General features: G+C 36.8%; 1 long non-coding RNA gene across 1 annotated transcript in view; it reads left to right on the forward strand.

The window, feature by feature from the left end:
• The first annotated feature begins 240 nt into the window (after positions 1-240).
• Positions 241-11,390, forward strand: part of LOC111812827 — a 77,934-nt gene continuing 66,784 nt past the window's right edge. The window contains exons 1-2 of the long non-coding RNA XR_002818217.1: positions 241-324; positions 6,981-7,024. This is a non-coding gene — a long non-coding RNA (uncharacterized LOC111812827). The remainder of the gene's footprint in view (positions 325-6,980; positions 7,025-11,390) is intronic.

Consider the following 11,390-nt stretch of genomic DNA (forward strand, 5'->3'; position numbering starts at 1 on the left):
GACATTTCATCCTGTAAAACTCTATGTGTGTGTCTGTGTGTGTGTGTCTGTGTGTTTTATATCCATTAAAATGCCAGTGAGCACTGGGCATAGTAACATCTTCCCCATGTATACATGAGAGTTACAAGAAAGATCACTTTGAAGAACTTACTCAGCTGCAGCCAAAGGTGGAGATACTCAAAGAAATAGAAACAGTGTGAGCTCTAAAATTGCCTCCGATTATTGCTACATCACTGTGATCGAAGGTGAAGTTGAACAAAGCCTAGAGATTTTGCTGAATGTAGAGACTGATCATTGATTTCAGGAGACTGACATGGCTAAAATGTAAGTGAAAAGCTTGTTTTTTTTTTTTTTTTTTAATTTAAAGAGAAAAAAAGTAAAAATAAAAGAGTTTAAAAATAGATTAATTGGAAAGTGAAAAAACCCAAATGCATCATGTATTGTTATATTCATAGTAGTTACTCAGAATACAAGATATAGGCATGAAATATTGTCCAAATAATATTAGCACAACCCTTTCTTTTCAATGAACTAAGAGAAACGAGCTGTATAACTGAATTAGCAATATATCTCTCTGTCTCTCTTTCTCTCTCTCTCTCTCTCTCTCTCTCTCTCTCTCTCTCTATATATATATATATATATATATATATATATATATATATTCCCCTCTTTCCTTTTCCTTTCAACAGTTGAAAGCTGTGTACAAAGCTACAGAGAAAGAGTTTCTGGGCCTATCTGAGTTGTCCCTTGTCATTTTTACCTTGGCTGTGAGAAATAACCTCCAGAAAGAAGCAAACAATCCCTATACCTTACTTAGGTCTGGGAAGTGTTTGTGTTCCCCCCAGGAAGAATGGAGAGAACTCATGAAAGGCTAGGTGTTTGAAACTTCACACTTTAGCTGTGAGCCTAAAGCACTCAGCCCTAAAGTAAAGGCTCTTGACTTAGCCTACTACCTCTTAAAAGCAATTTCATAGAAATTGAAATGATCACTAACCTAATTTCATACCAGAGAAAACATAATACTCTTTAAAGAAATACTGCAAAATTCATCGCTCAACAATGTACAGTTCAGAATGTCCAGCATCTCATCAAAACTCACTCGACTGTGAAAGTATAAGAAATTTATGAGTCATTATCAGTAGAGAAAATAGTTCATAAAATATCTATAGATAACAGAAAGAAATAGCAAAAAAACCCTTTAAACAGCTTTCATTTATTGTGAAAATATGCCAAATAATGTGGAGGAAAATGTGAATATAGAAAGAGGAGTGGAAGACATAAAAAGATACAGTTGGAACTTTTAAGGATGAAAAATTGCTTCATTCAGAAGTTAGTTTAAAGAAGTGGGAAGGTAATACTTCTGAAGCTTTATAATGCTAATATGAAAAGCATACAACAATTAAAACAGAATTAGCTCGTTTGTCTCTGAAAGTGCTATTTTTCATAGATATCATCTTTGACTTTTTTACCAAACTCTCAAACTTCTCTGTCTATACAATCAACCCAGAGACTGCTACTTACCTTCTTCATGAACAAGATGAATCATTCCTCACTAAACCCAAAAATGTCTGTCTTTTACGGATAACACAACCATACATCATGATATTTAAAACAATTCTTTTTAATTCTCACTTTTTAAATTTAGTAATAATATCTTTCAAGATAATATTTTCTCTCAATTTCTCTATCAGACATAACTATAATATGAAAATTTCATTTTTACTTCCATTTGTGTATGTATGTGCATTTTAATGTTTATAATTTAATGTTTGCCTTAATTTTCACTTCCATTTTTGTATGTGCATGCATTTTAATGTTCTTAAATTGATGTTTTCAGGTTTTGAACATGTGTGTTCAATGTGTACTGTGTATAAATAGGCAATGCATGCATATAGGCACACATTTTCAGGGTGAATGATAAATACAAGATATATTTGTTCATTCTGCACACATGCAAATCACATGTTTGTATGCATACACATGTGTACTACTTATGTATGTGTGTGAATGCACACTGTGTGTATACATATCTATCAACAAGTTTCTACATGTGTTTCATTTATTTATTTATTTTTGTATTTTTTAGGGAAGGGTCTACAGGGTGTTCAGGGTCTCACTACTAGATCAGACTCATAGCGATCTGCCTGTTTACCATGCCCAGTCTCAATTGCTGTCTCAGTGCACCCTAGGGGTGGGGCCAGCATGGCAGGCCCAGGGATCAAACCCCCAGCCCCTGTACCTGCTTGCAGGTGCTTTAATCCGCTGAGTTATTTGGCTGACCTTTCTTCATGCGTTTATACTGGTGTGTGTGTGTGTGTGTGTGTGTGTGTGTGTGTGTTTATGTGGTATGTATGTTATATGTTGCATATGCATGTGTTGTATGTGAGTGAACATATATGTTTGCTGTGCACATCTATATGCATGTCTTTGCATATATTTGTTTTGCTTGTATGATATACTTCCTTGGTGTCTTTGTTAATTTTTCTCATTACTTAGACAAAATACCAGACACTTGAAGTTAAAGAACGAAAGGTTTATTTGGCTCACAGTACGTAGAACTTTCAGTCTATAATCTGCAGGCTCCAAGGCAAGGTGTCATGGGAGAAAGGCATGACAGGAGAGAAACAGTTCATGGCAGGCAGAAGGCAGCAGTCAGAAAGCAGCAACACTCTTTTTCTCCTTTATCCAGCCCACACACTTTACAGCACATATCACTCATAGCCATGGGAGGGCAACCTTAATCATACCAGAACTATATCAAGCCAATCAGAGTATTGATTTAGTAATCATATACCTTTGATCCCAGCATCACACACTCCAGTTCTAGCCATCTCTAGAATCCCCACTTAGTACTGTGTGGGAGGCACAATAACTCCAGGCCTCCAATCCTATTGCAAGTGGGTTTCCGGGTTCCTCCTCCCCTACCTCTGATGAGCTAGGTTCCTAGTTCTTACCCCGCCTATTTCCCATAAGTCTACTGCTATGCCCAGGAGATGGGACTTCCTGTCATAGCCCGGTTGCCTAGTTACTCGCACCTTTTATCCCCCACACACATCATTTCCCTATGCCTCCACTATATATACCCAGCACCTCCCCTAAATAAACAAGACTTGATCAGAATCCTGTCTTGTCTTCATTCTTCACGTCTCCTGTCCTTTGTCCCCTCTTCAATTCCTCGCTCCTCCCCCAGGTGACCTTCGTTGACTGACCCGCTGGTTCAGGACAGTACTGCCTGAGGTTTTGGGGGGACATCTAGACACAAAGCACTTGGCTCTTCCCTATTACACCTGGACTTTACCTTGGTAAAGTAAAGTCCCTACTCCCATCACCATGTTCTAATTTGAACCTGTGTTCCATGTTCTCATGCACTGAACTGTTGCCACTCTACTTTTGCTCTCAGAGTCCATCACACTTTGTCCTAAATACCTGTTTACTTGTGTGTGCCACAGACACCACAAGACCTAGACTTCCACCACTAGGGCTTCTTACATGCTAAATATGATCTGACATTCATTTCACTCATGTGATTACTAGTAATCACAAAGTTCCATGAGACACCATTCTATTTTAAATCTAGGAGCATCACCCTTGAGCAAACCCTGAGCAATGTAAGCATTCACTTGAATGGTGATATCAAAGTAAAGATAAAAATGAGACCAATGGGTAGAATTGTGTTTATCAAAAAACTTTTTAGCTTGATACATGCAAAAAGCTCAATACACTGTGTAATAATTACTTTTATCATTGTTGAGACAAAACATCCAACATACACAAATTAAAGGAGGAAAGGATTATTTTAATTCACAGTTTATAGAGATTTCAGTCCATATTTGGCTGGCTCCAAAGCAGGGTGAGCATGGCAGAGGACAAACAATTCATGGTAGAGCAAATAAGAAGAATTGAGTGCTCAGAGCAGCAGGGCTTCATCTCCCAGCATCATGCCCAGCTGTAAGCCCAACAGTGGACTAATTCAGTATCACACACCCACAACCAGTCATGGATTCACAAAAGCCCCACCTGTGATTACAGGAGGTTTTGGGGAGATATCTAGATATATAAACCATAAGCCATTGCATGTAAATGACCTAATTATCTTTTTTTTGTAAACATCACTTTTATTGAAGAAACTTCTGTTTAGTTCTAGATGTGATAAAATGAAGGCTATTTTCTGAGAGTTACTTTAATTTATTGGCTCATGGTCCCAGAGGTAAGGTTTCTAATAATATCTCTAGGTTTTTTTTTTTTTTCTGGCAGAACCAGGAATTGAACTCAGGAACCCAAGCTTGCCAGGGAAGCACTTATCCTGCTGAGCCATCTCCCCAGCTCCATTTCTAGTTATTTTTAAAAATATTTCATTTAGGGCTGGGGAGATAGCTCAGTGGTCTAAGTGCCTGCTTTGCAAGTGCAAAGACCTGAGTTCAGTCTCTAGTACTGTATGCTATGCTGTACCTGCCCCAAGCTGTGCTGGCCACTAAAGCCAGGTGTGTTGGTACATGCCTCTAATCCTAGTGCTGGGGAGGCTGAGACAGAAGAATCACTACGAGTCCAAGCTGTGTATTGAGACCCTGTACCAAATAAATAAATCTTTTAAAAATATTTCATTCAACCAAAATGTAGTATCATAATTGACATTCACTTTTGGATTGTCAGTTTCTTAGTTTTCAACATGGGCTGTTTAAGTTGGTCCAATAATTAGGTGGTGAGCTTGAACGTCTATTGACAAACTCATATTACCATTATCATCATAAACTCCTTTTACACAGGTAGTTCATGAATAGATATTGCTGGTGGCTAAAAGTAAGCTGAGTATCATTCCCAAAGGAAAAACACCAGAAAAATCATTTATCACTTCATCTTTTTCCTTATCAAGAATTTCTTCTTACAGAAGTAGGGTTATCCCTGAGGCTTTTGGGAAATTGAAAATTCAGGAAGAATCAATGCAGAGCTGCATTTTTGATGGATGAACCATTAGAAAATTCTGAGGCATTCTTCCCATGACCTTTTCTAGAGACAGATGAATAGCATTCCAAAGGTCACATTTTATTTTATTTTATTTTATTTTATTAAAAAAAACAAGAAATAAGAAACAAAATCCAGCCAGTCTAGGAGCAAAGAGGCAATGGGCACTTTAGGTTCTTTCCCCACATGCAGACGTGAATAAAGGGGGAAAGGATAGTGAAAGTTAAAGTTAGTTTATGGAATAGGAAAGTTATTTGCTTAGAAAAAAGCATCAACAGGAAAAGGCTCTGAGCTAAGAGCAGTGCTCAGTTTGCTGAAAGATGGCTTCTAACATTGCCACTGGGTTACAAACTTCCATAATTGTGTTAGTGAACCTTCTTGTCAATGGGGCAAAATAGCCGACAGCCACAGCTTCAAGGAGGAGAGACATATGTAGCTCATGGTCTTGGAGGTTTTACTTCATGGTCAGCTGGCTCCAGGGTAGCAATAACATGGAAGAAAGCTAAAGCAGAGGAAAGCTGCTCACCTCATTGGGGTTAGAAGCATAGAGCAGGAGGGGGGAAAGCAAGGGAGGTCCCAATGCACAGCCCTGTGGCTCCTCCCACTGGGCCCACTTCCAGCACCACATTCAGCTTTAAGCTCAGCTGAGGATTATTCACTGACTGTGGCATGCTCCATGATACAGTAACTTTCAGAAAAGCTGAACTCTGAACACATAAGACTTCTGGGAAACATTTTAGGCCAAATTGAGGCAAGAATTACTAAGAGTAATGTAGATATTGCTCTCTCCATGCACATCAAGCATTGTTCTGTTAAGTGCAGAGGATTTGCTGATTTCATGTCCATGAAAAATTACTATGGAAAAAACTGTCAAGACTATAACACCTCAATGATACGATACATGATATTTTAAAATATCAAGATTTAAATTATATAAGGGCAGACCAAATGTGAAGGATGGTTATAGCAGATGAGTCAAGAAGCCCTTTGTGGAGTTTCTGAGAGACACGAGTGTGGGAATGGAAAGAAATATATCAAAAGAGTTTAAATAATGGTATATAAAAGAGGTAGAATGAAGAAAGCTAAGTTGTGAGGGTGGTGACTGACTCAGGGCCTGGAAGCAGCAGGAAAGAAGTCAGTAGAGAAGCAGGAGATGACCAGTGCGGCTGTACCCCAAACTTAACCAACAGCCCATCAGAACTGACAGTTTCAAGTATTTAAAACACAGATTTATTGCAATAATGTTTGACTTTTGGGGCATTGTCTTCTAAAGTTTAGATAAGACAAACAAAGAAATTTCACACAAAGATCTGTCACTTACATTAATGTCATTAACCAAAATAATAGTTGCTATTCTTTGATTACTATTATGTTAACCACATTAGGCATCTTATATAATGAAGTCTTTCAATATTCTTACAATAAGTAGCTGTAATTGTGTATACTTTACAATATTAAACAGTAATTATGGCAGCAACAAGAAGAACAATTTTTAAAGGAAAGTTTGGGCAATAATTTAGCAACACAACACCTTAGTTTCCTACTTGGAGAGATTTGTTATTAATGATTTTACATAACTTATTATTGTCTTGACAAATTTGCCATCAGGAAATCGTCTACAAATTAAAGACAAGCATAAAATGGCAAGCAAGTCATACTCTTAGTTAAAAATAATCTCCATAAAAACTAAATTGCATACAATATGCAAAAATAATAGAAAGTATGACCAAAACCAGCCAGTAGAACAGGGTTTTGTATGCTAGAGTGAGGAAGTCTCTGGGTATCTTATTTCAATAGTTAGTTCCCTCTGTTTAAAGAAAAGGGAAAGGGGAGAGCTATTCAGGGAGCCTGCCTTCAAATTCTTGGTTGTTATTACTACAGCTACTTCTGCAACTCTCGACTATGAACCCAGAGCAATTCTCTTAGAACGGTTTAGTCAAATAAAAACTTCTCCTCTTACTTCATTTCAAGTTCTGATTTGTTTTCTAATCTCTCCTCTCCCCTTTACTTGTTCTCCCTAGGAGTTACCCTGAAGGCCCATCATTGATTCTCTCCTTTTATCCAGGTTTGTTCCAGATGAATATTTTGTGTTTTGCAACATTTTACAATCCTAGAAATCTTAGCTTACAAAATCTTAATGCATCTCCTTTTAATATCATACCAAAAAATGTTTTTGAAATATATGCATACTTATTCTTTCTTGGATTTCATAATATACTTTAACATATTCAAGAGTGAAATAACTCCAGTAAAGGCATGCTTTTTATCTCTGCTCTAGCTTTCTATGCAGTAGATGACTGTGGGGTAGTTTGGTTCAGGCATACTCTCGTATAGATTGCAGGTTCCGAAAAGCTGAACTAGACTGCTGTAGTGTTAATATGCATCAATGCTTATGAGAACTAGAAGTACTTCATACAGGAAAGACCATATTCAGTATTATGATAGCTTAAGTAGAAAAATATGAAATATTCAGATTCCTTCTTTTATTGTCCTCCTCCCTTCAAGCCCTCAAAATGTTGGCATATTCATATTTGTCATGATATTCCATTTTTTAGCATCTGATAACACCTCATATGCTTCAGCCATTTGTTTGAGTTTTCACTCAGGTTCTTCTTTATTCTCAGGATTTTTGTCTGGATAACACTGTAGTGCCAGTTTCTGGTATGCTTTCTTGGTGTCCTTGGGGGAGGCGTACCTCTGCATGCCTAGAACTTCATAGTAATCCACCATGTTTGAACGGTGCTGGGACAAGTCTGAAGATGCTGACCACCAGCAACGAAAAGAAAGAGGTGTGCAGCTGGCCCCCTTGAGGCTCCGGGGTGGTGCGCTGGCAGTGACTGCAGAAGTGTGATTTCTTAAAAACCTACGATCAGAGGTCTCACTCAACCCAGCTATTCCTCTTATGAGTATCTTCCCAGAATAATTAAAAATACCATACCACAGCACTATGTGAGTGTTCATGTTTATAGCAGCAATATTTTTAATTCTTAATTTTCTAGGTAATTATTGGTAAAACTGAGTTTTAACTTCATTTGGAGGAAAAAAAATGAGACTGTTATTTAATTATTGCAGGATATAGAGATGATCTGATATTTTCAGTGTACAAGTTGATACTTAGCCAAAAAGAGAAAGAAATATTATCTTTCTCTATAACAACTTTTTTGCATTTCTCTCTCCACTTGCTTACTGGATCTAAAAGAATTTATATATCTTATAATATATAAATAAAGATTTATCTTATCTAAAAAAAAGTTGGCATATTATAAACAATACATTAAAAATTGAGTTTAGGGGGCTGGCCTGATAGCTCAGTGAACTAAAGTGCCTGATTAGGCAGAGCACAGCAGTCGGGTTTGATTCTCGGCCTCCCGTGCCAGCCCTGTCCATGGAGCCTGCCGATATGGCGATTGAGACTGGGCGTGGTAGCACATACCTGTATTCCCAGTGCTTGGGAGGCTGAGAACAGGAGAATCACTATGAATCTGATCTACATAGCGAACCCCTGTACACCCTGTAGACCCTGTCCTAAATGCAGAAAACAAAACAAAACAAAACTGAGTTTAGGGACAAGCAGTGTAAATTAGGTCACTTAAACTATTGAGGAGGTTACAACACAAAAATAATAGGAAACTCCTAATAATCTGAAAGAAAAACTTTAGGGATATTGTCAATCAGTTAAGTGATAGTAGAAATGGATTTGTCTGTGACAGAAGACAAGCTAGAAGACCTTCCTGGGTCTTTTGCACACTGTGAAATTCTATGATTACCTAGAGCCAAGTTACAAATGCTTTTCGGTCTTGTTTCATATAGTGTAAGTGATAGTCTCATTCTTTTGGGTAAATTCTATTGGAGAAGATGATGAAAATCAAAACAACTTGAAGTAAGAAGGGCAAGTAGTGTCTTTCTCCTTGAACTTACCAAAAGGCTGCCACTTGTGTCAAATTTCAGGTACTGTCTCATGGAATGATGACTAATCATTGTGTGTCACCAGGGAACAAAATATAGTCTTATACTTCTTGTGGTCTTATTTGCTTTGGAATTATAGGATATGTCAGGAGATTTCTGGGTGGACTTGGAGGACAGTAAAAAGACAACCATTAGCTCTCTGAGAACATGGGACAAGCATCCTATAATTCACTTTTAAGTACTACCCAGAAATCATATAATTATCCTGTAAAATAGTTCTTCCAATGAAATTAAAACATTGGAACATTTGTTGTTTATTCAGGAATGAATATTTGGCACACAATGAACTGTGTACAATATTTATGGCATTCTATGCTTTCTGACCACAGCACCCCTGGGAACTCAATAGATCTCACTGTCTTCTTTCTACTGTTCTTCAACAGTCTCCTAGCAAAAATTACTGAGCCCTTATTACATGCCCTGAAGTGCCTCCTCTTATTTCTTTCTCACAATGGCTCAGTGGAGGCCACCACTATTATTATCATCACAAGTTTATAGACTGAAATCTCAAAAAGTCAGAGAGCCAACCACTGTTCCCAGGAAGAGAATTTTCACTCCTGTTCTATGTCAGTTCCTTTCCAATTTTGTAAAATTCATCCTGCTAAAGCAAATACATCATGCTTCTATTTCTAGACCACTAATATATTCTCACTGTTTGTATTTTACACAAAAATCTGCCAAACTAAATCTCATAATATGAATGGTAAAGTTTAGCAAGAGGCTACTTTGTTTAATGGTTATGTGTAATGCTGTTAAGAAAATACAGCATGAGGTATTTGGAATATAATTTATAATGTTGAAGAAAACAAGATTAGTTTTTATGGTTAATTTTAGAAAAAAATTTATAATTCCCAATTTTGGATTATAGGAGATTAACAAAGTATTTAGTAGTCCAATTTAAGATATGATAACACATTGTAAAGGGAGTAGACAAAAAGTATTTGCTCCTATGTAAGCAATATTCTTCAGTGCACTGGTGTCAGCAGCACTTTCCCTACCCCTTACTATGACAACCATAAAGAGCAATTCATTTTTAACTTCTAATCCAGAATTCACTAAAGCAATGAAATAGAATTGCTTGCTTCATGTACTGAACATTTTAGTTATTCTTTCTTTTGTGTGAAATACTGTTAGACATTATTCTATTGAATCATTACAGATGAAAATTTTCTAGCACTTCGAAGGAGACAGAATAGCAATAGCCTAAGGCTGAGTTATGAATCTGACCTGGCTTGGTATTTTATTTCAAGCTCATATTAGCTGTCTGTTGATGAAAATAGTCCTTATCCTCCAAGTCTCAGCAAGAACAGCAGTAACCCTGTATGGACTGCTCTGAGTATAAGCACGACATCATGTCACAGCTGGCTCAGTACACAACCCCTGAGAGAACGACTAGACAGAGATCACTCCTGGCACTAACAGTGACAGTAGTGCTGTAAATAAGAGACAAGTATTCGAGTGCTTGCTACGTAGAAGGTCCATGGCAGTTGAATTGCTTTTCATAAAATGATTGTGATGTACAAATTCAGTTGAATGCAGGGCATTTCTTAAAAGCTCACACATGTTCAAATTATTTAAAAATATTAAAATAAAGTAAAAAACATACTTGTAATCATCCACTATCAAATCACTTCCTGGTTTTTATGTCCCTTTCTCATATTGGGAGCAGTTCTGACATTTTATCATTTTCTATTTTCTTCTCTCTACCCTAGTAATAGCTCCTTTACTAATGCAAATAACTGTACTTTTCCTATAGAGCTGTCTTCCTGTGTTTTGCTTTGCTTGGTTTTCATGATTTGACCCATCCATGCTCACCTTGAGAAAGAATTTCAGGCAGCTGGCCAAATTACATGCTGTTTGTCTACGTCAATATTTATGTTGCTGCTTCTGAGTCTACTAGAGTTTTCTCCTTTGGAATTAATTATTATGTTCTCAAAGGGAAATTTTGGTTTAAAAAGATCTTTTTAGATAAAATCATGCAGACATTTCAATTTTTAATGAAAAAATTGTTAACTAAACACTTGGAAAAATACAAAAATGTTCTAATTAAAACATGAAGTATAAGTGAGTCCATTCCCAACTCACAGAAAGTAAAAAATATTTTAATATTGTATTTTTAAAAAGAAAGACTTTTAATCGGGATTGCTTGAATCTGTGTAACAGTTTTGGGAATATTGCTATTTTCACAGTATTGGTTTTTCCTATCCACAGCAAAGAATATTTTTCCATTTTCTGAAGTCCTCTTCAGTCTCTTACTTCAAAGTATTATAATTTTCAGTGTATAACCTTTTTGCTTCCTTTGTAAGATTGATTCCTAAGGTTTTTTTTGGATGTTGTTGTGAAAGGCATCAAAGGTATAATAGATACTGTGGAGGGAGAAGAAACTTCAAAACAGAGGAACAACTGGGATAAGGGAAAGGAGAAAAGAAAGAAAAAGAACAAAAGAAAGAAGGGGAAACATTAAA

This window comes from Octodon degus, unplaced genomic scaffold (assembly GCF_000260255.1).
Source record: "Octodon degus isolate 3935 unplaced genomic scaffold, OctDeg1.0 scaffold00145, whole genome shotgun sequence".
In the NCBI taxonomy this organism is placed as follows: domain Eukaryota; kingdom Metazoa; phylum Chordata; class Mammalia; order Rodentia; family Octodontidae; genus Octodon; species Octodon degus.